The sequence below is a fragment of the Cervus elaphus genome, chromosome 32 (assembly GCF_910594005.1).
Source record: "Cervus elaphus chromosome 32, mCerEla1.1, whole genome shotgun sequence".
Taxonomy (NCBI): domain Eukaryota; kingdom Metazoa; phylum Chordata; class Mammalia; order Artiodactyla; family Cervidae; genus Cervus; species Cervus elaphus.
The window spans coordinates 2,730,340-2,755,048 of NC_057846.1; positions in this window are offsets into that span (position 1 = coordinate 2,730,340).

A 24,709-nucleotide genomic window follows, 5' to 3' on the forward strand; every position below is an offset into this window, starting at 1 on the left:
TTCCAGTCACTGCAGGGATATACGGCCTTATTTCGAGTCAGGGCATCGCGGTGTCCATTCCACTTGAGGCCGCACACTCAGGGTCCCTCTCACATACCTAGAGCTGAGAGAAGCCTCCTCTTGAGGTGCTTGTGGTAATGTGGTATTCCTCTGGAGTCGAAGCCAGGGACTAACCTCTCATCTCGAGTTGATTTTTGGCCCACGGAGCTCTTTCGTGTTGCTACAGTGACCTCAGGATCCCTCTAGCCTTGAAACAGTGTTCTTGGGATTTCTCTGGAGTGCCATGAAGGAAATCAAGGCTCCTTTCATGTGTGATGTGCAACACAGAATTGCTCTGCACGCAGTGCAGGGGAATCGGGCCTCATCTTGCGGCGAGGGGCAAAACTCATGGTTTTTCTCGAGTTGCGGAGGGAACCTGGGGTATATTCTCGAGTTACGACGGGGATGGCCCTTCCACCCACGTGTTTCTTCAGCGACGTCAGGACTCCTGCCTAGTTGCGAGGGACAACTCGGGATTCTCCTCGAGGCTTGGCAGGGCAATTGGGACGCCTCTCCAGCTGAGGCGGGAGACCAAGTGTCCCTTTCCAAGTGCCACAGGAATCCTGGGTCTCCTATCAAGTTTCACGAGGAGTCAGGCATCGTCTCCTTTGGAGGCACTGATCTCCGCGTACCTCTGGAGTTTTCAAAGGATGTGAGGCTATCGGTCGCGATGAGGTGGGGAACTAAGTCTTTCTCTGTGCTTTCCACAGGGGATTCAGACATCCTTTCGTCCTGGGAGATGCAAGACGAGCCTGCATTCCAGTCACTGCAGGGATATCCGGCCTTATTTCGAGTCAGGGCATCGCGGTGTCCATTCCACTTGAGGCCGCAAACTCAGGGTCCCTCTCACATACCTAGAGCTGAGAGAAGCCTCCTCTTGAGGTGCTTGTGGTAAGGTGGTATTCCTCTGGAGACGAATCCAGGGACTAACCTCTCTTTTCGAGTTGATTTTTGGTTCACAGAGTTCTTTCGTGTTGCTACAGTGACCTCAGGATCCCTCTATCCTTGAAACAGTGTTCTTGGGGTTTCTCTGGAGTGCCATCAAGGAAATCAAGGCTCCTTTCATGTGTGATGTGCAAGACGGAATTGCTCTGCACGCAGTACAGGGGAATCGGGCCTCATCTCGCGGCGAGGGGGAAGTCTCATGGTTTTTCTCGAGTTGCGGCGGGAAACTGGGGTATATTCTCGAGTTACGACGGGGATGGCCCTTCCACACACGTGTTTGTTCAGCCACGTCAGGACTCTTGCCTAGTTGCGAGACACAACTCGGGATTTTCCTCGAGGCTTGGCAAGGCAATTGGGACGCCTCACCAGCTGAGGCGGGAGACCAAGGGTCCCTTTCCACGTGCCACAGGAATCCTGGGACTCCTATCAAGTTTCACGAGGAGTCAGGCATCGTCTCCTTTGGAGGCACTGATCTCCGCATACCTCTGGAGTTTTCAAAGGATTTGAGGCCTCCTGTCGCGATGAGGTGGGGAACTAGGTCTTTCTCTGTGGTCTCCACAGGGGATTCAGACACCCTTTCGTCTTGAGAGATGCAAGACGAACCTGCATTCCAGTCACTGCAGGGATATCCGGCCTTATTTCGAGTCAGAGCATCGCGGTGTCCATTCCACTTGAGGCCGCAAACTCAGGGTCCCTCTCACATACCTAGAGCTGAGAGAAGCCTCCTCTTGACGTGCTTGTGGTAAGGTGGTATTCCTCTGGAGTCGAAGCCAGGGACTAACCTCTCATCTCGAGTTGATTTTTGGTCCACGGAGCTCTTTCGTGTTGCTACAGTGACCTCAGGATCCCTCTAGCCTTGAAACAGTCTTCTTGGGGTTTCTCTGGAGTGCTATGAAGGAAATCAAGGCTCCTTTCATGTGTGATGTGCAACATAGAATTGCTCTGCACGCAGTGCAGGGGAATCGGGCCTCATCTCGCGACGAGGGGGAAGTCTCATGGTTTTTCTCGAGTTGCGGCGGGAACCTGGGGTATATTCTCGAGTTACGACGGGGATGGCCCTTCCACACACGTGTTTGTTCAGCCACGTCAGGACTCTTGCCTAGTTGCGAGACACAACTCGGGATTCTCCTCGAGGCTTGGCAAGGCAATTGGGACGCCTCTCCAGCTGAGGCGGGAGACCAAGGGTCCCTTTCCACGTGCCACAGGAATCCTGGGACTCCTATCAAGTTTCACGAGGAGTCAGGCATCGTCTCCTTTGGAGGCACTGATCTCCGCGTACCTCTGGAGTTTTCAAAGGATGTGAGGCCTCCGGTCGCGATGAGGTGGGGAACTAGGTCTTTCTCTGTGGTCTCCAGAGGGGATTCAGACATCCTTTCATCTTGGGAGATGCAAGACGAGCCTGCATTCAAGTCACTGCAGGGATATCCGGCCTTATTTCGCGTCAGGGCATCGTGGTGTCCATTCCACTTGAGGCCGCACACTCAGGGTCCCTCTCACATACCTAGAGCTGAGAGAAGCCTCCTCTTGAGGTGCTTGTGTTAAGGTGGTATTCCTCTGGAGTCGAAGCCAGGGACTAACCTCTCATCTCGAGTTGATTTTTGGCCCACGGAGCTCTTTCGTGTTGCTACAGTGACCTCAGGATCCCTCTAGCCTTGAAACAGTGTTCTTGGGGTTTCTCTGGAGTGCCATCAAGGAAATCAAGGCTCCTTTCATGTGTGATGTGCAACACGGAATTGCTCTGCACGCAGTGCAGGGGAATCGGGAATCATCTCGCGGCGAGGGGGAAGTCTCACGGTTTTTCTCGAGTTGCGGCGGGAACCTTGGGTATATTCTCGAGTTACGACGTGGATGGCCCTTCCACCCACGTGTTTGTTCAGCGACGTCAGGACTCCTAACTAGTTGAGAGGGACAACTCTGGATTCTCCTCGAGGCTTGGCAGGGCAATTGGGACGCCTCTCCAGCTGAGGCGGGAGACCAAGGGTCCCTTTCCACGTGCCACAAGAATCCTGGGACTCCTATCAAGTTTCACGAGGAGTCAGGCATCGTCTCCTTTGGAGGCACTGATCTCCGCGTACCTCTGGAGTTTTCAAAGGATGTGAGGCCTCCGGTCGCAATGAGGTGGGGAACTAGGTGTTTCTCTGTGGTCTCCACAGGGGATTCAGACATCCTTTCTTCTTGGGAGATGCAAGACGAGCCTGCATTCAAGTCACTGCAGGGATATCCGGCCTTATTTCGAGTCAGGGCATCGCGGTGTCCATTCCACTTGAGGCCGCAAACTCAGGGTCCCTCTCACATACCTAGAGCTGAGAGAAGCCTCCTCTTGAGGTGCTTGTGGTAAGGTGGTATTCCTCAGGAGTCGAAGCCAGGGACTAACCTCTCATCTCGTGTTGATTCTTGGTCCACAGAGCTCCTTCGTGTTGCTACAGTGACCTCAGGATCCCTCTAGCCTTGAAACAGTGTTCTTGGGGTTTCTCTGGAGTGCCATCAAGGAAATCAAGGCTCCTTTCATGTGTGATGTGCAACACGGAATTGCTCTGCACGCAGTGCAGGGGAATCGGGCCTCATCTCGCGGCGAGGGGCAAGTCTCATGGTTTTTCTCGAGTTGCGGCGGGAACCTGGGTTATATTCTCGAGTTACCACGGGGATGGCCCTTCCACACACGTGTGTGTTCAGCCATGTCAGGACTCCTGCCTAGTTGCGAGGGACAACTCGGGATTCTCCTCGAGGCTTTGCAGGGAAATTGGGACGCCTCTCCAGCTGAGACGGGAGACCAAGGGCCCCTTTCCACGTGCCACAGGAATCCTGGGTCTCCTATCAAGTTTCACGAGGAGACAGGCATCGTCTCCTTTGGAGGCACTGATCTCCGCATACCTCTGGAGTTTTCAAAGGATTTGAGGCCTCCTGTCGCGATGAGGTGGGGAACTAGGTCTTTCTCTGTGGTCTCCACAGGGGATTCAGACACCCTTTCGTCTTGGGAGATGCAAGACGAGCCTGCATTCCAGTCACTGCAGGGATATCCGGCATTATTTTGAGTCAGGGCATCACGGTGTCCATTCCACTTGAGGCCGCAAACTCAGGGTCCCTCTCACATACCTAGAGCTGAGAGAAGCCTCCTCTTGAGGTGCTTGTGGTAAGGTGGTATTCCTCTGGAGTCGAAGCCAGGGACTAACCTCTCATCTCGAGTTGATTTTGGGTCCACGGAGCTCTTTCGTGTTGCTACAGAGACCTCAGGATCCCTCTAGCCTTGAAACAGTGTTCTTGGGGTTCCTCTGGAGTGCCATGAAGGAAATCAAGGCTCCCTTCATGTGTGATGTGCAACACAGAATTGCTCTGCACGCAGTGCAGGGGAATCGGGCCTCATCTCGCGGCGAGGGGCAAGTCTCATGGTTTTTCTTGAGTTGCGGCGGGAACCTGGGGTATATTCTCGAGTTACGACGGGGATGGCCCTTCCACCCACGTGTTTGTTCAGCGACGTCAGGACTCCTGCCTAGTTGCGAGGGACAACTCTGGATTCTCCTCGAGGCTTGGCAGGGCAATTGGGACGCCTCTCCAGCTGAGGCGGGAGACCAAGTGTCCCTTTCCAAGTGCCACAGGAATCCTGGGACTCCTATCAAGTTTCACGAGGAGTCAGGCATCGTCTCCTTTGGAGGCACTGATCTCCGCGTACCTCTGGAGTTTTCAAAGGATGTGAGGCTATCGGTCGCGATGAGGTGGGGAACTAAGTCTTTCTCTGTGCTTTAAACAGGGGATTCAGACATCCTTTCGTCCTGGGAGATGCAAGACGAGCCTGCATTGAAGTCACTGCAGGGATATCCGGCCTTATTTCGAGTCAGGGCATCGCGGTGTCCATTCCACTTGAGGCCGCAAACTCAGGGTCCCTCTCACATACCTAGAGCTGAGAGAAGCCTCCTCTTGAGGTGCTTGTGGTAAGGTGGTATTCCTCTGGAGACGAATACAGGGACTAACCTCTCTTTTCGAGTTGATTTTTGGTCCAAAGAGTTCTTTCGTGTTGCTACAGTGACCTCAGGATCCCTCTAGCCTTGAAACAGTGTTCTTGGGGTTTCTCTGGAGTGCCATCAAGGAAATCAAGGCTCCTTTCATGTGTGATGTGCAACACGGAATTGCTCTGCACGCAGTACAGGGGAATCGGGCCTCATCTCGCATCGATGGGGAAGTCTCATGGTTTTTCTCGAGTTGCGGCGGGAACCTGGGGTATATTCTCGAGTTACGACGGGGATGGCCCTTCCACCCACGTGTTTGTTCAGCCACGTCAGGACTCCTGCCTAGTTGCGAGGGACAACTCGGGATTCTCCTCGAAGCTTGGCAGGGCAATTAGAACGCCTCTCCAGCTGAGGCGGGAGACCAAGGGTCCCTTTCCACGTGCCACAAGAATCCTGGGACTCCTATCAAGTTTCACGAGGAGTCAGGCATTGTCTCCTTTGGAGGCACTGATCTCCGCGTACCTCTGGAGTTTTCAAAGGATGTGAGGCCTCTGGTCACGATGAGGTGGGGAACTAGGTCTTTCTCTGTGGTCTCCACAAGGGATTCAGACATCCTTGCTTCTTGGGAGATGCAAGACGAGCCTGCATTCAAGTCACTGCAGGGATAGCCGGCCTTATTTCGAGTCAGGGCATCGCGGTGTCCATTCCACTTGAGGCCGCAAACTCAGGATCCCTCTCACATACCTAGAGCTGAGAGAAGCCTCCTCTTGAGGTGCTTGTGGTAAGGTGGTATTCCTCTGGAGTCGAAGCCAGGGACTAACCTCTCATCTCGTGTTGATTCTTGGTCCACGGAGCTCTTTCGTGTTGCTACAGTGACCTCAGGATCCCTCTAGCCTTGAAACAGTGTTCTTGGGGTTTCTCTGGAGTGCCATCAAGGAAATCAAGGCTCCTTTCATGTGTGATGTGCAACACGGAATTGCTCTGCACGCAGTGCAGGGGAATCGGGCCTCATCTCGTGGCGAGGGGGAAGTCTCATGGTTTTTCTCGAGTTGCGGCGGGAACCTGGGGTATATTCTCGAGCTAAGACGGGGATGGCCCTTCCACCCACGTGTTTCTTCAGCGACGTCAGGACTCCTGCCTAGTTGCGAGGGACAACTCTGGATTCTCCTCGAGGCTTGGCAGGGCAATTGGGACGCCTCTCCAGCTGAGGCGGGAGACCAAGTGTCCCTTTCCAAGTGCCACAGGAATCCTGGGACTCCTATCAAGTTTCACGAGGAGTCAGGCATCGTCTCCTTTGGAGGCACTGATCTCCGCGTACCTCTGGAGATTTCAAAGGATGTGAGGCTATCGGTCGCGATGAGGTGGGGAACTAAGTCTTTCTCTGTGCTTTCCACAGGGGATTCAGACAACCTTTCGTCCTGGGAGATGCAAGACGAGCCTGCATTGAAGTCACTGCAGGGATATCCGGCCTTATTTCGAGTCAGGGCATCGCGGTGTCCATTCCACTTGAGGCTGCAAACTCAGGGTCCCTCTCACATACCTAGAGCTGAGAGAAGCCTCCTCTTGAGGTGCTTGTGGTAAGGTGGTATTCCTCTGGAGAAGAATCCAGGGACTAACCTCTCTTTTCGAGTTGATTTTTGGTCCACAGAGTTCTTTCGTGTTGCTACAGTGACCTCAGGATCCCTCTATCCTTGAAACAGTGTTCTTGGGGTTTCTCTGGAGTGCCATCAAGGAAATCAAGGCTCCTTTCATGTGTGATGTGCAAGACGGAATTGCTCTGCACGCAGTACAGGGGAATCGGGCCTCATCTCGCATCGAGGGGGAAGTCTCATGGTTTTTCTCGAGTTGTGGCGGGAACCTGGAGTATATTCTCGAGTTACGAAGGGGATGGCCCTTCCACCCACGTGTTTGTTCAGCCACGACAGGACTCCTGCCTAGTTGCGAGGGACAACTCGGGATTCTCCTCGAGGCTTGGCAGGGCAATTGGGACGCCTCTCCAGCTGAGGCGGGAGACCAAGTGTCCCTTTCCACGTGCCACAAGAATCCTGGGTCTCCTATCAAGTTTCACGAGGAGTCAGGCATCGTCTCCTTTGGAGGCACTGATCTCCGCGTACCTCTGGAGTTTTCAAAGGATGTGAGGCCTCCGGTCGCGATGAGGTGGGGAACTAGGTCTTTCTCTGTGGTCTCCACAGGGGATTCAGACATCCTTTCTTCTTGGGAGATGCAAGACGAGCCTGCATTCAAGTCACTGCAGGGATATCCGGCCTTATTTCGAGTCAGAGCATCGCGGTGTCCATTCCACTTGAGGCCGCAAACTCAGGATCCCTCTCACATACCTAGAGCTGAGAGAAGCCTCCTCTTGAGGTGCTTGTGGTAAGGTGGTATTCCTCAGGAGTCGAAGCCAGGGACTAACCTCTCATTTCGTGTTGATTCTTGGTCCACGGAGCTCTTTCGTGTTGCTACAGTGACCTCAGGATCCCTCTAGCCTTGAAACAGTGTTCTTGGGGTTTCTCTGGAGTGCCATCAAGGAAATCAAGGCTCCTTTCATGTGTGATGTGCAACACGGAATTGCTCTGCACGCAGTGCAGGGGAATCGGGCCTCATCTCGCGGCGAGGGGGAAGTCTCATGCTTTTTCTCGAGTTGCGGCGGGAACCTGGGGTATATTCTCAAGTTACGACGGGGATGGCACTTCCACACACGTGTGTGTTCAGCCATGTCAGGACTCCTGCCTAGTTGTGAGGGACAACTCGGGATTCTCCTCGAGGCTTTGCAGGGCAATTGGGACGCCTCTCCAGCTGAGACGGGAGACCAAGGGTCCCTTTCCACGTGCCACAGGAATCCTGGGTCTCCTATCAAGTTTCACGAGGAGTCAGGCATCGTCTCCTTTGGAGGCACTGATCTCCGCATACCTCTGGAGTTTTCAAAGGATTTGAGGCCTCCTGTCGCGATGAGGTGGGGAACTAGGTCTTTCTCTGTGGTCTCCACAGGGGATTCAGACACCCTTTCGTCTTGGGAGATGCAAGACGAGCCTGCATTCCAGTCACTGCAGGGATATCCGGCCTTATTTCGAGTCAGGGCATCGCGGTGTCCATTCCACTTGAGGCCGCAAACTCAGGGTCCCTCTCACATACCTAGAGCTGAGAGAAGCCTCCTCTTGAGGTGCTTGTGGTAAGGTGGTATTCCTCAGGAGTCGAAGCCAGGGACTAACCTCTCATCTCAAGTTGATTTTTTGCCCACGGAGCTCTTTCGTGTTGCTACAGTGACCTCAGGATCCCTCTAGCCTTGAAACAGTGTTCTTGGGGTTTCTCTGGAGTGCCATCAAGGAAATCAAGGCTCCTTTTATGTGTGATGTGCAACACAGAATTGCTCTGCACGCAGTGCAGGGGAATCGGTCCTCATCTCGCGGCGAGGGGGAAGTCTCATGGTTTTTCTCGAGTTGCGGCGGGAACCTGGGGTATATTCTCGAGTTACGACGGGGATGGCCCTTCCACACACGTATTTGTTCAGCCATGTCAGGACTCTTGCCTAGTTGCGAGACACAACTCGGGATTCTCCTCGAGGCTTGGCAAGGCAATTGGGACGCCTCTCCAGCTGAGGCGGGAGACCAAGGGTCCCTTTCCACGTGCCACAGGAATCCTGGGACTCCTATCAAATTTCACGAGGTGTCAGGCATCGTCTCCTTTGGAGGCCCTGATCTCCGCGTACCTCTGGAGTTTTCAAAGGATGTGAGACCTCCGGTCGCGATGAGGTGGGGAACTAGGTCTTTCTCTGTGGTCTCCACAGGGGATTCAGACATGCTTTCATCTTGGGAGATGCAAGACGAGCCTGCATTCAAGTCACTGCAGGGATATCCAGCCTTATTTCGCGTCAGGGCATCACGGTGTCCATTCCACTTGAGGCCGCAAACTCAGGGTCCCTCTCACATACCTAGAGCTGAGAGAAGCCTCCTCTTGAGGTGCTTGTGGTAAGGTGGTATTCCTCTGGAGACGAATCCAGGGACTAACCTCTCTTTTCGAATTGATTTTTCGTCCACAGAGTTCTTTCGTGTTGCTGCAGTGACCTCAGGATCCCTCTATCCTTGAAACAGTGTTCTTGAGGTTTCTCTGGAGTGCCATCAAGGAAATCAAGGCTCCTTTCATGTGTGATGTGCAAGACGGAATTGCTCTGCACGCAGTACAGGGGAATCGGGCCTCATCTCGCATCGAGGGGGAAGTCTCATGGTTTTTCTCGAGTTGCGGCGGGAACCTGGGGTATATTCTCGAGTTACGACAGGGATGGCCCTTCCACCCACGTGTTTCTTCAGCGACGTCAGGACTCCTGCCTAGTTGCCAGGGACAACTCTGGATTCTCCTCGAGGCTTGGCAGGCCAATTGGGACTCCTCTCCAGCTGAGGCGGGAGACCAAGGGTCCCTTTCCACGTGCCACAGGAATCCTGGGTCTCCTATCAAGTTTCACGAGGAGTCAGGCATCGTCTCCTTTGGAGGCACTGATCTTCGCATACCTCTGGAGTTTTCAAAGGATTTGAGGCCTCCGGTCGCGATGAGGTGGGGAACTAGGTCTTTCTCTGTGGTCTCCACAGGGGATTCAGACATCCTTTCATCTTGGGAGATGCAGGACGAGCCTGCATTCAAGTCACTGCAGGGATATCCAGCCTTATTTCACGTCAGGGCATCGCGGTGTCCATTCCACTTGAGGCCGCAAACTCAGGGTCCCTCTCACATACCTACAGCTGAGAGAAGCCTCCTCTTGAGGTGCTTGTGGTAAGGTGGTATTCCTCTGGAGTCGAAGCCAGGGACTAACGTCTCATCTCGAGTTGATTTTTGGCCCACGGAGCTCTTTCGTGTTGCTACAGTGACCTCAGGATCCCTCTAGCCTTGAAACAGTGTTCTTGGGGTTTCTCTGGAGTGCCATCAAGGAAATCAAGGCTCCTTTCATGTGTGATGTGCAACACGGAATTGCTCTGCACGCAGTGCAGGGGAATCGGGCCTCATCTCGCGGTGAGGGGGAAGTCTCATGGTTTTTCTCGAGTTGCGGCGGGAACTTGGGGTATATTCTCGAGTTACGACGGGGATGGCCCTTTCACCCACGTGTTTCTTCAGCGACGTCAGGACTCCTGCCTAGTTGCGAGGGACAACTCTGGATTCTCCTCGAGGCTTGGCAGGGCAATTGGGACGCCTCTCCAGCTGAGGCGGGAGACCAAGTGTCCCTTTCCAAGTGCCACAGGAATCCTGGGACTCCTATCAAGTTTCACGAGGAGTCAGGCATCGTCTCCTTTGGAGGCACTGATCTCCGCGTACCTCTGGAGTTTTCAAAGGATGTGAGGCCTCCGGTCGCGATGAGGTGGGGAACTAAGTCTTTCTCTGTGCTTTCCACAGGGGATTCAGACATCCTTTCGTCCTGGGAGATGCAAGACGAGCCTGCATTGAAGTCACTGCAGGGATATCCGGCCTTATTTCGAGTCAGGGCATCGCGGTGTCCATTCCACTTGAGGCCGCAAACTCAGGGTCCCTCTCACATACCTAGAGCTGAGAGAAGCCTCCTCTTGAGGTGCTTGTGGTAAGGTGGTATTCCTCTGGAGACGAATCCAGGGACTAACCTCTCTTTTCGAGTTGATTTTTGGTCCACAGAGTTCTTTCGTGTTGCTACAATGACCGCAGGATCCCTCTATCATTGAAACAGTGTTCTTGGGGTTTCTCTGGAGTGCCATCAAGGAAATCAAGGCTCCTTTCATGTGTGATGTGCAAGACGGAATTGCTCTGCACGCAGTACAGGGGAATCAGGCCTCATCTCGCATCGAGGGGGAAGTCTCATGGTTTTTCTCGAGTTGCGGCGGGAACCTGGGGTATATTCTCGAGTTACGACGGGGATGGCCCTTCCACCCACGTGTTTGTTCAGCCATGTCAGGGCTCCTGCCTAGTTGCGAGGGACAACTCGGGATTCTCCTCGAGGCTTGGCAGGGCAATTGGAACGCCTCTCCAGCTGAGGCGGGAGTCCAAGGGTCCCTTTCCACGTGCCACAAGAATCCTGGGACTCCTATCAAGTTTCACGAGGAGTCAGGCATCGTCTCCTTTGGAGGCACTGATCTCCGCGTACCTCTGGAGTTTTCAAAGGATGTGAGGCCTGCGGTCGCGATGAGGTGGGGAACTAGGTGTTTCTCTGTGGTCTCCACGGGGGATTCAGACATCGTTTCTTCTTGGGAGATGCAAGACGAGCCTGCATTCAAGTCACTGCAGGGATATCCGGCCTCATTTCGAGTCAGGGCATCGCGGTGTCCATTCCACTTGAGGCCGCAAACTCAGGATCCCTCTCACATACCTAGAGCTGAGAGAAGCCTCCTCTTGAGGTGCTTGTGGTAAGGTGGTATTCCTCAGGAGTCGAAGCCAGGGACTAACCTCTCATCTCGTGTTGATTCTTGGTCCACGGAGCTTTTTCGGGTTGCTACAGTGACCTCAGGATCCCTCTAGCCTTGAAACAGTGTTCTTGGGGTTTCTCTGGAGTGCCATCAAGGAAATCAAGGCTCCTTTCATGTGTGATGTGCAACACGGAATTGCTCTGCACGCAGTGCAGGGGAATCGGGCCTCATCTCGCGGCGAGGGGGAAGTCTCATGGTTTTTCTCGAGTTGCAGCGGGAACCTGGGGTATATTCTCGAGTTACGACGGGGATGGCCCTTCCACACACGTGTGTGTTCAGCCATGTCAGGACTCCTGCCTAGTTGCGAGGGACATCTCGGGATTCTCCTCGAGGCTTGGCAGGGCAATTGGGACGCCTCTCCAGCTGAGACGGGAGACCAAGGGTCCCTTTCCACGTGCCACAGGAATCCTGGGTTTCCTATCAAGTTTCACGAGGAGTCAGGCATCGTCTCCTTTGGAGGCACTGATCTCCGCATACCTCTGGAGTTTTCAAAGGATTTGAGGCCTCCTGTCGCGATGAGGTGGGGAACTAGGTCTTTCTTTGTGGTCTCCACAGGGGATTCAGACATCCTTTCTTCTTGGGAGATGCAAGACGAGCCTGCATTCCAGTCACTGCAGGGATATCCGGCCTTATTTCGAGTCAGGGCATCGCGATGTCCATTCCACTTGAGGCCGCAAACTCAGGGTCCCTCTCACATACTTAGAGCTGAGAGAAGCCTCCTCTTGAGGTGCTTGTGGTAAGGTGGTATTCCTCTGGAGTCGAAGCCAGGGACTAACCTCTCATCTCGAGTTGATTTTTGGCCCACGGAGCTCTTTCGTGTTGCTACAGTGACCTCAGGATCCCTCTAGCCTTGAAACAGTGTTCTTGGGGTTTCTCTGGAGTGCCATCAAGGAAATCAAGGCTCCTTTCATGTGTGATGTGCAACACGGAATTGCTCTGCACGCAGTGCAGGGGAATCGGGCCTCATCTCGCGGCGAGGGGGATGTCTCATGGTTTTTCTCGAGTTGCGGGGGGAACCTGGGGTATATTCTCGAGTTACGACGGGGATGGCCCTTCCACCCACGTGTTTCTTCAGCGACGTCAGGACTCCTGCCTAGTTGCGAGGGACAACTCTGGATTCTCCTCGAGGCTTGGCAGGGCAATTGGGACGCCTCTCCAGCTGAGGCGGGAGACCAAGTGTCCCTTTCCAAGTGCCACAGGAATCCTGGGACTCCTATCAAGTTTCACGAGGAGTCAGGCGTCGTCTCCTTTGGAGGCACTGATCTCCGCGTACCTCTGGAGTTTTCAAAGGATGTGAGGCTATCGGTCGCGATGAGGTGGGGAACTAAGTCTTTCTCTGTGCTTTCCACAGGGGATTCAGACATCCTTTCGTTCTGGGAGATGCAAGACGAGCCTGCATTGAAGTCACTGCAGGGATATCCGGCCTTATTTCGAGTCAGGGCATCGCGGTGTCCATTCCACTTGAGGCCGCAAACTCAGGGTCCCTCTCACATACCTAGAGCTGAGAGAAGCCTCCTCTTGAGGTGCTTGTGGTAAGGTGGTATTCCTCTGGAGACGAATCCAGGGACTAACCTCTCTTTTCGAGTTGATTTTTGGTCCACAGAGTTCTTTCGTGTTGCTACAGTGACGTCAGGATCCCTCTATCCTTGAAACAGTGTTCTTGGGGTTTCTCTGGAGTGCCATCAAGGAAATCAAGGCTCCTTTCATGTCTGATGTGCAAGACGGAATTGCTCTGCACGGAGTACAGGGGAATCGGGCCTCATCTCGCATCGAGGGGGAAGTCTCATGGTTTTTCTCGAGTTGCGGCGGGAACCTGGGGTATATTCTCGAGTTACGACGGGGATGGCCCTTCCACCCACGTGTTTGTTCAGCCACGTCAGGACTCCTGCCTAGTTGCGAGGGACAACTCGGGATTCTCCTCGAGGCTTGGCAGGGCAATTGGAACGCCTCTCCAGCTGAGGCGGGAGACCAAGGGTCCCTTTCCACGTGCCACAAGAATCCTGGGACTCCTATCAAGTTTCACGAGGAGTCAGGCATCGTCTCCTTTGGAGGCACTGATCTCCGCGTACCTCTGGAGTTTTCAAAGGATGTGAGGCCTCCGGTCGCGATGAGGTGGGGAACTAGGTGTTTCTCTGTGGTCTCCACAGGGGATTCAGACATCCTTTCTTCTTGGGAGATGCAAGACGAGCCTGCATTCCAGTCACTGCAGGGATATCCGGCCTTATTTCGCGTCAGGGCATCGCGGTGTCCATTCCACTTGAGGCCGCAAACTCAGGGTCCCTCTCACATACCTAGAGCTGAGAGAAGCCTCCTCTTGAGGTGCTTGTGGTAAGGTGGTATTCCTCTGGAGTCGAAGCCAGGGACTAACCTCTCATCTCGAGTTGATTTTTGGTCCACGGAGCTCTTTCGTGTTGCTACAGTGACCTCAGGATCCCTCTAGCCTTGAAACAGTGTTCTTGGGGTTTCTCTGGAGTGCCATGAAGGAAATCAAGGCTCCTTTCATGTGTGATGTGCAACACGGAATTGCTCTGCACGCAGTGCAGGGGAATCGGGCCTCATCTCGCGGCGAGGGGGAAGTCTCATGGTTTTTCTCGAGTTGCGGCGGGAACCTGGGGTATATTCTCGAGATACGACGGGGATGGCCCTTCCACACACGTGTTTGTTCTGCCACGTCAGGACTCTTGCCTAGTTGCGAGACACAACTCGGGATTCTCCTCGAGGCTTGGCAAGGCAATTGGGACGCCTCTCCAGCTGAGGCGGGAGACCAAGGGTCCCTTTCCACGTGCCACAGGAATCCTGGGACTCCTATCAAGTTTCACGAGGAGTCAGGCATCGTCTCCTTTGGAGGCACTGATCTCCGCGTACATCTGGAGTTTTCAAAGGATGTGAGGCCTCCGGTCGCGATGAGGTGGGGAACTAGGTCTTTCTCTGTGGTCTCCACAGGGGATTCAGACATCCTTTCATCTTGGGAGATGCAAGATGAGCCTGCATTCAAGTCACTGCAGGGATATCCAGCCTTATTTCGCGTCAGGGCATCGCGGTGTCCATTCCACTTGAGGCCGCAAACTCAGGGTCCCTCTCACATACCTAGAGCTGAGAGAAGCCTGTTCTTGAGGTGCTTGTGGTAAGGTGGTATTGCTCAGGAGTCGAAGCCAGGGACTAACCTCTCATCTCGTGTTGATTCTTGGTCCACGGAGCTCTTTCGTGTTGCTACAGTGACCTCAGGATCCGTCTAGCCTTGAAACAGTGTTCTTGGGGTTTCTCTGGAGTGCCATCAAGGAAATCAAGGCTCCTTTCATGTGTGATGTGCAACACGGAATTGCTCTGCACGCAGTGCAGGGGAATCGGGCCTCATCTCGCGGCGAGGGGGAAGTCTCATGGTTTTTCTCGAGTTGCGGCGGGAACCTGGGGTATATTCTCGAGTTACGACTGGGATGGCCCTTCCACCCACGTGTTTCTTCAGCGACGCCAGGACTCCTGCCTAGTAGCGAGGGACAACTCGGGATTCTCCTCGAGGCTTGGCAGGGCAATTGGGACGCCTCTCCAGCTGAGACGGGAGACCAGGGGTCCCTTTCCACGTGCCACATGAATACTGGGTCTCCTATCAAGTTTCACGAGGAGTCAGGCATCGTCTCCTTTGGAGGCACTGATCTCCGCATACCTCTGGAGTTTTCAAAGGATTTGAGGCCTCCTGTCGCGATGAGGTGGGGAACTAGGTCTTTCTCTGTGGTCTCCACAGGGGATTCAGACACCCTTTCGTCTTGGGAGATGCAATACGAGCCTGCATTCCAGTCACTGCAGGGATATCCGGCCTTATTTCGAGTCAGGGCATCGCGGTGTCCATTCCACTTGAGGCCACAAACTCAGGGTCCCTCTCACATACCTAGAGCTGAGAGAAGCCTCCTCTTGAGTTGCTTGTGGTAAGGTGGTATTAATCTGGAGTCGAAGCCAGGGACTAACCTCTCATCTCGAGTTGATTTTTGGTCCACGGAGCTCTTTCGTGTTGCTACAGTGACCTCAGGATCCCTCTAGCCTTGAAACAGTGTTCTTGGGATTTCTCTGGAGTGCCATGAAGGAAATCAAGGCTCCTTTCATGTGTGATGTGCAACACAGAATTGCTCTGCACGCAGTGCAGGGGAATCGGGCCTCATCTCGCGGCGAGGGGGAAGTCTCATGGTTTTTCTCGAGTTGCGGCGGGAACCTGGGGTATATTCTCGAGTTACGACGGAGATGGCCCTTCCACACACGTGTTTGTTCAGCCACGTCAGGACTCTTGCCTAGTTGCGAGACACAACTCGGGATTCTCCTCGAGGCTTGGCAAGGCAATTGGGACGCCTCTCCAGCTGAGGCGGGAGACCAAGGGTCCCTTTCCACGTGCCACAGGAATCCTGGGACTCCTATCAAGTTTCACGAGGAGTCAGGCATCGTCTCCTTTGGAGGCACTGATCTCCGCGTACCTCTGGAGTTTTCAAAGGATGTGAGGCCTCCGGTCGCGATGAGGTGGGGAACTAGGTCTTTCTCTGTGGTCTCCACAGGGGATTCAGACATCCTTTCATCTTGGGAGATGCAAGAAGAGCCTGCATTCAAGTCACTGCAGGGATATCCAGCCTTATTTCGCGTCAGGGCATCGCGGTGTCCATTCCACTTGAGGCCGCAAACTCAGGGTCCCTCTCACATACCTAGAGCTGAGAGAAGCCTCCTCTTGAGGTGCTTGTGGTAAGGTGGTATTCCTCAGGAGTCGAAGCCAGGGACTAACCTCTCATCTCGAGTTGATTTTTGGCCCACGGAGCTCTTTCGTGTTGCTACAGTGACCTCAGGATCCCTCTAGCCTTGAAACAGTGTTCTTGGGGTTTCTCTGGAGTGCCATCAAGGAAATCAAGGCTCCTTTCATGTGTGATGTGCAACACGGAATTGCTCTGCACGCAGTGCAGGGGAATCGGGCATCATCTCGCAGCGAGGGGGAAGTCTCATGGTTTTTCTCGAGTTGCGGCGGGAACCTGGGGTATATTCTCGAGTTACGACGGGGATGGCCCTTCCACCCACGTGTTTCTTCAGCGACGTCAGGACTCCTGCCTAGTTGCGAGGGACAACTCTGGATTCTCCTCGAGGCTTGGCAGGGCAATTGGGACGCCTCTCCAGCTGAGGCGGGAGACCAAGTGTCCCTTTCCAAGTGCCACAGGAATCCTGGGACTCCTATCAAGTTTCACGAGAAGTCAGGCATCGTCTCCTTTGGAGGCACTGATCTCCGCGTACCTCTGGATTTTTCAAAGGATGTGAGGCTATCGGTCGCGATGAGGTGGGGAACTAAGTCTTTCTCTGTGCTTTCCACAGGGGATTCAGACATCCTTTCGTCTTGGGAGATGCAAGACGAGCCTGCATTGAAGTCACTGCAGGGATATCCGGCCTTATTTCGAGTCAGGGCATCGCGGTGTCCATTCCACTTGAGGCCGCAAACTCAGGGTCCCTCTCACATACCTAGAGCTGAGAGAAGCCTCCTCTTGAGGTGCTTGTGGTAAGGTGGTATTCCTCTGGAGACGAATCCAGGGACTAACCTCTCTTTTCAAGTTGATTTGTGGTCCACAGAGTTCTTTCGTGTTGCTACAGTGACCTCAGGATCCCTCTATCCTTGAAACAGTGTTCTTGGGGTTTCTCTGGAGTGCCATCAAGGAAATCAAGGCTCCTTTCATGTGTGATGTGCAAGACGGAATTGCTCTGCACGCAGTACAGGGGAATCGGGCCTCATCTCGCATTGAGGGGGAAGTCTCATGGTTTTTCTCGAGTTGCGGCGGGAACCTGGGGTATAATCTCGAGTTACGACGGGGATGGCCCTTCCACCCACGTGTTTGTTCAGCCACGTCAGGACTCCTGCCTAGTTGCGAGGGACAACTCGGGATTCTCCTCGAGGCTTGGCAGGGCAAGTGGAACGCCTCTCCAGCTGAGGCGGGAGACCAAGGGTCCCTTTCCACGTGCCACAAGAATCCTGGGACTCCTATCAAGTTTCACGAGGAGTCAGGCATCGTCTCCTTTGGAGGCACTGATCTCCGCGTACCTCTGGAGTTTTCAAAGGATGTGAGGCCTCCGGTCGCGATGAGGTGGGGAACTAGGTGTTTCTCTGTGGTCTCCACAGGGGATTCAGACATCCTTTCGTCTTGGGAGATGCAAGACGAGCCTGCATTCAAGTCACTGCAGGGATATCCGGCCTTATTTCGCGTCAGGGCATCGCGGGGTCCATTCCACTTGAGGCCGCAAACTCAGGGTCCCTCTCACATACCTAGAGCTGAGAGAAGCCTCCTCTTGAGGTGCTTGTGGTAAGGTGGTATTCCTCAGGAGTCGAAGCCAGGGACTAACCTCTCATCTCGTGTTGATTCTTGGTCCACGGAGCTCTTTCGTGTTGCTACAGTGACCTCAGGATCCCTCTAGCCTTGAAACAGTGTTCTTGGGGTTTCTCTGGAGTGCCATCAAGGAAATCAAGGCTCCTTTCATGTGTGATGTGCAAGACGGAATTGCTCTGCACGCAGTGCAGTGGAATCGGGCCTCATCTCGCGGCGAGGGGGAAGTCTCATGGTTTTTCTTGAGTTGTGGCGGGAACCTGGGGTCTATTCTCGAGTTATGACAGGGATGGCCCTTCCACACACGTGTTTGTTCAGCCACGTCAGGACTCTTGCCTAGTTGCGAGACACAACTCGGGATTCTCCTCGAGGCTTGGCAAGGCAATTGGGACGCCTCTCCAGCTGAGGCGGGAGACCAAGGGTCCCTTTCCACGTGCCACAGGAATCCTGAGACTCCTATCAAGTTTCACGAGGAGTCAGGCATCGTCTCCTTTGGAGGCACTGATCTCCGCGTACCTCTGGAGTTTTCAAAGGATGTGAGGCCTCCGGTCGCGATGAGGTGGGGAACTAGGTGTTTCTCTGTGGTCTCCACAGGGGATTCAGACATCCTTTTATCTTGGGAGATGCAAGACGAGCCTGCATTCAAGTCACTGCAGGAATATCCAGCCTTATTTTGCGTCAGGGCATCGCGGTGTCCATTCCCCTTGAGGCCGCAAACTCAGGGTTCCTCTCACATACCTAGAGCTGAGAGATGCCTCCTCTTGAGGTGCTTGTGGTAAGGTGGTATTCCTCTGGAGTCGAAGCCAGGGACTAACCTCTCATCTCGAGTTGATTTTTGGCCCACGGAGCTCTTTCGTGTTGCTACAGTGACCTCAGGATCCCTCTAGCCTTGAAACAGTGTTCTTGGGGTTTCTCTGGAGTGCCATGAAGAAAATCAAGGCTCCTTTCATGTGTGATGTGCAAGACGGAATTGCTCTGCACGCAGTACAGGGGAATCGGGCCTCATTTTGCGGAGAGGGGGAAGTCTCATGGTTTTTCTCGAGTTGCGGCGGGAACCTGGGGTATATTCTCGAGTTCCGACGGGCATGGCCCTTCCACACACGTGTGTGTTCAGCCATGTCAGGACTCCTGCCTAGTTGCGAGGGACAACTCGGGATTCTCCTCGAGGCTTTGCAGGGCAATTGGGACGCCTCTCCAGCTGAGACGGGAGACCAAGGGTCCCTTTCCACGTGCCACAGGAATCCTGGGTCTCCTATCAAGTTTCACGAGGAGTCAGGCATCGTCTCCTTTGGAGGCACTGATCTCCGCATACCTCTGGAGTTTTCAAAGGATTTGAGACCTCCTGTCGCGATGAGGTGGGGAACTAGGTGTTTCTCTGTGGTCTCCACAGGGGATTCAGACACCCTTTCGTCTTGGGAGATGCAAGACGAGGCTGCATTTCAGTCACTGCAGGGATATCCGGCCTTATTTCGAGTCAGGGCATCGCGGTGTCCATTCCCCTTGAGGGCGCAAACTCAGGGTCCCTCTCACATACCTAGAGCTGAGAGAAGCCTCCTCTTGAGGTGCTTGTGGTAAGGTGGTATTCCTCTGGAGTCGAAGCCAGGGACTAACCTCTCATCTCGAGTTGATTTTTGGTCCACGGAGCTCTTTCGTGTTGCTACAGTGACCTCAGGATCCCTCTAGCCTTGAAACAGTGTTCTTGGGGTTTCTCTGGATTGCCATGAAGGAAATCAAGGCTCCTTTCATGTGTGATGTGCAACACAGAATTGCTCTGCACGCAGTGGGGGGAATCGGGCCTCATCTCACGGCGAGGGGGAAGTCTCATGGTTTTTCTCGAGTTGTGGCGGGAACCTGGGGTATATTCTCGAGTTACGACGGGGATGGCCCTTCCACACACGTGTTTGTTCAGCCACGTCATGACTCTTGCCTAGTTGCGAGACACAACTCGGGATTCTCCTCGAGGCTTGGCAAGGCAATTGGGACGCCTCTCCAGCTGAGGCGGGAGACCAAGGGTCCCTTTCCACGTGCCACAGGAATCCTGGGACTCCTATCAAGTTTCACGAGGAGTCAGGCATCGTCTCCTTTGGAGGCACTGATCTCCGCGTACCTCTGGAGTTTTCAAAGGATGTGAGGCCTCCGGTCGCGATGAGGTGGGGAACTAGGTCTTTCTCTGTGGTCTCCACAGGGGATTCAGACATCCTTTCATCTTGGGAGATGCAAGACGAGCCTGCATTCAAGTCACTGCAGGGATATCCAGCCTTATTTCGCGTCAGGGCATCGCGGTGTCCATTCCACTTGAGGCCGCAAACTCAGGGTCCCTCTCACATACCTAGAGCTGAGAGAAGCCTCCTCTTGAGGTGCTTGTGGTAAGGTGGTATTCCTCTGGAAACGAAGCCAGGGACTAACCTCTCATCTTGAGTTGATTTTTGGCCCACGGAGCTCTTTCGTGTTGCTACAGTGACCTCAGGATCCCTCTAGCCTTGAAACAGTGTTCTTGGGGTTTCTCTGGAGTGCCATCAAGGAAATCAAGGCTCCTTTCATGTGTGATGTGCAACACGGAATTGCTGTGCACGCAGTGCAGGGGAATCGGGCCTCATCTTGCGGCGAGGGGGAAGTCTCATGGTTTTTCTCGAGTTGCGGCGGGAACCTGGGGTATATTCTCGAGTTACGACGGGGATGGCCCTTCCACCCACGTGTTTCATCAGCGACGTCAGGACTCCTGCCTAGTTGCGAGGGACAACTCGGGATTCTCCTCGAGGCTTGGCAGGGCAATTGGGACGCCTCTCCAGCTGAGGCGGGAGACCAAGTGTCCCTTTCCAAGTGCCACAGGAATCCTGGGACTCCTATCAAGTTTCACGAGGAGTCAGGCATCGTCTCCTTTGGAGGCACTGATCTCCGCGAACCTCTGGAGTTTTCAAAGGATGTGAGGCTATCGGTCGCGATGAGGTGGGGAACTAAGTCTTTCTCTGTGCTTTCCACAGGGGATTCAGACATCCTTTCGTCCTGGGAGATGCAAGACGAGCCTGCATTGAAGCCACTGCAGGGATATCCGGCCTTATTTCGAGTCAGGGCATCGCGGTGTCCATTCCACTTGAGGCCGCAAACTCAGGGTCCCTCTCACATACCTAGAGCTGAGAGAAGCCTCCTCTTGAGGTCCTTGTGGTAAGGTGGTATTCCTCTGGAGACGAATCCAGGGACTAACCTCTCTTTTCGAGTTGATTTTTCGTCCACAGAGTTCTTTCGTGTTGCTACAGTGACCTCAGGATCCCTCTATCCTTGAAACAGTGTTCTTGGGGTTTCTCTGGAGTGCCATCAAGGAAATCAAGGCTCCTTTCATGTGTGATGTGCAAGACTGAATTGCTCTGCACGCAGTACAGGGGAATCGGGCCTCATCTCGCATCGAGGGGGAAGTCTCATGGTTTTTCTCGAGTTGCGGCGGGAACCTGGGGTATATTCTCGAGTTACGATGGGGATGGCCCTTCCACCCACGTGTTTGTTCAGCCACGTCAGGACTCCTGCCTAGTTGCGAGGGACAACTCGGGATTCTCCTCGAGGCTTGGCAAGGCAATTGGGACGCCTCTCCAGCTGAGGCGGGAGACCAAGGGTCCCTTTCCACGTGCCACAGGAATCCTGGGACTCCTATCAAGTTTCACGAGGAGTCAGGCATCGTCTCCTTTGGAGGCACTGATCTCCGCGTACCTCTGGAGTTTTCAAAGAATGTGAGGCCTCCGGTCGCGATGAGGTGGGGAACTAGGTCTTTCTCTGTGGTCTCCACAGGGGATTCAGACATCCTTTCATCTTGGGAGATGCAAGACGAGCCTGCATTCAAGTCACTGCAGGGATATCCAGCCTTATTTCGCGTCAGGGCATCGCGGTGTCCATTCCACTTGAGGCCGCAAACTCAGGGTCCCTCTCACATACCTAGAGCTGAGAGAAGCCTCCTCTTGAGGTGCTTGTGGTAAGGTGGTATTCCTCTGGAGACGAAGCCAGGGACTAACCTCTCATCTCGAGTTGATTTTTGGCCCACGGAGCTCTTTCGTGTTGCTACAGTGACCTCAGGATCCCTCTAGCCTTCAAACAGTGTTCTTGGGGTTTCTCTGGAGTGCCATCAAGGAAATCAAGGCTCCTTTCATGTGTGATGTGCAACACGGAATTGCTCTGCACGCAGTGCAGGGGAATCGGGCCTCATCTCGCGGCGAGGGGGAAGTCTCATGGTTTTTCTCGAGTTGCGGCGGGAACCTGGGGTATATTCTCGAGTTACGACGGGGATGGCCCTTCCACCCACGTGTTTCTTCAGCGACGTCAGGACTCCTGCCTAGTTGCGAGGGACAACTCTGGATTCTCCTGGAGGCTTTGCAGGGCAATTGGGACGCCTCTCCAGCTGAGGCGGGAGACCAAGTGTCCCTTTCCAAGTGCCACAGGAATCCTGGGACTCCTATCAAGTTTCACGAGGAGTCAGGCATCGTCTCCTTTGGAGGCACTGATCTCCGCATACCTCTGGAGTTTTCAAAGGATTTGAGGCCTCCTGTCGCGATGAGGTGGGGAACTAGGTCTTTCTCTGTGGTCTCCACAGGGGATTCAGACACCCTTTCATCTTGGGAGATGCAAGACGAGGCTGCATTCCAGTCACTGCAGGGATATCCGGCCTTATTTCGAGTCAGGGCATCGCGGTGTCCATTCCACTTGAGGCCGCAAACTCAGGGTCCCTCTCACATACCTAGAGCTGAGAGAAGCCTCCTCTTGAGGTGCTTGTGGTAAGGTGGTTTTCCTCTGGAGTCGAAGCCAGGGACTAACCTCTCATCTCGAGTTGATTTTTGGTCCACGGAGCTCTTTCGTGTTGCTACAGTGACCTCAGGATCCCTCTAGCCTTGAAACAGTGTTCTTGGGGTTTCTCTGGAGTGCCATCAAGGAAATCAAGGCTCCTTTCATGTGTGATGTGCAACACAGAATTGCTCTGCACGCAGTGCAGGGGAATCGGGCCTCATCTCGCGGCGAGGGGGAAGTCTCATGGTTTTTCTCGAGTTGCGGCGGGAACCTGGGGTATATTCTCGAGTTACGACGGGGATGGCCCTTCCACACACGTGTTTGTTCAGCCACGTCAGGACTCTTGCCTAGTTGCGAGACACAACTCGGGATTCTCCTCGAGGCTTGGCAAGGCAATTGGGACGCCTCTCCAGCTGAGGCGGGAGACCAAGGGTCCCTTTCACGTGCCACAGGAATCCTGGGACTCCTATCAAGTTTCACGAGGAGTCAGGCATCGCCTCCTTTGGAGGCACTGATCTCCGCATACCTCTGGAGTTTTCAAAGGATGTGAGGCTATCGGTCGCGATGAAGTGGGGAACTAAGTCTTTCTCTGTGCTTTCCACAGGGGATTCAGACATCCTTTCGTCCTGGGAGATGCAAGACGAGCCTGCATTGAAGTCACTGCCGGGATATCCGGCCTTATTTCGAGTCAGGGCATCGCGGTGTCCATTCCACTTGAGGCCGCAAACTCAGGGTCCCTCTCACATACCTAGAGCTGAGAGAAGCCTCCTCTTGAGGTGCTTGTGGTAAGGTGGTATTCCTCTGGAGACGAATCCAGGGACTAACCTCTCTTTTCGAGTTGATTTTTGGTCCACAGAGTTCTTTCGTGTTGCTACAGTGACCTCAGGATCCCTCTATCCTTGAAACAGTGTTCTTGGGGTTTCTCTGGAGTGCCATCAAGGAAATCAAGGCTCCTTTCATGTGTGATGTGCAAGACGGAATTGCTCTGCACGCAGTACAGGGGAATCGGGCCTCATCTCGCATCGAGGGGGAAGTCTAATGGCTTTTCTCGAGTTGCGGCGGGAACCTGGGGTATATTCTCGAGTTACGACGGGGATGGCCCTTCCACCCACGTGTTTGTTCAGCCACGTCAGGACTCCTGCCTAGTTGCGAGGGACAACTCGGGATTCTCCTCGAGGCTTGGCAGGGCAATTGGAACGCCTCTCCAACTGAGGCGGGAGACCAAGGGTCCCTTTCCACGTGCCACAAGAATCCTGGGATTCCTATCAAGTTTCACGAGGAGTCAGGCATCGTCTCCTTTGGAGGCACTGATCTCCGCGTACCTCTGGAGTTTTCAAAGGATGTGAGGCCTCCGGTCGCGATGAGGTGGGGAACTAGGTCTTTCTCTGTGGTCTCCACAGGGGATTCAGACATCCTTTCTTCTTGGGAGATGCAAGACGAGCCTGCATTAAAGTCACTGCAGGGATATCCGGCCTTATTTCGAGTCAGGGCATCGCGGTGTCCATTCCTCTTGAGGCCGCAAACTCAGGGTCCCTCTCACATACCTAGAGCTGAGAGAAGCCTCCTCTTGAGGTGCTTGTGGTAAGGTGGTATTCCTCAGGAGTCGAAGCCAGGGACTAACCTCTCATCTCGTGTTGATTCTTGGTCCACGGAGCTCTTTCGTGTTGCTACAGTGACCTCAGGATCCCTCTAGCCTTGAAACAGTGTTCTTGGGGTTTCTCTGGAGTGCCATCAAGGAAATCAAGGCTCCTTTCATGTGTGATGTGCAACACGGAATTGCTCTGCACGCAGTGCAGGGGAATCGGGCCTCATCTCGTGGCGAGGGGAAGTCTCATGGTTTTTCTCGAGTTGCGGCGGGAACCTGGGGTATATTCTCGAGTTACGACAGGGATGGCCCTTCCACACACGTGTTTGTTCAGCCATGTCAGGACTCCTGCCTAATTGCGAGGAACAACTCGGGATTCTCCTCGAGGCTTGGCAGGGCAATTGGGACGCCTCTCCAGCTGAGACGGGAGGCCAAGGGTCCCTTTCCACGTGCCACAGGAATCCTGGGTCTCCTATCAAGTTTCACGAGGAGTCAGGCATCGTCTCCTTTGGAGGCACTGATCTCCGCGTACCTCTGGAGTTTTCAAAGGATTTGAGGCCTCCTGCCGCGGTGAGGTGGGGAACTAGTTCTTTCTCTGTGGTCTCCACAGGGGATTCAGACATCCTTTCATCTTGAGAGATGCAAGACGAGCCTGCATTCCAGTCACTGCAGGGATATCCGGCCTTATTTCGA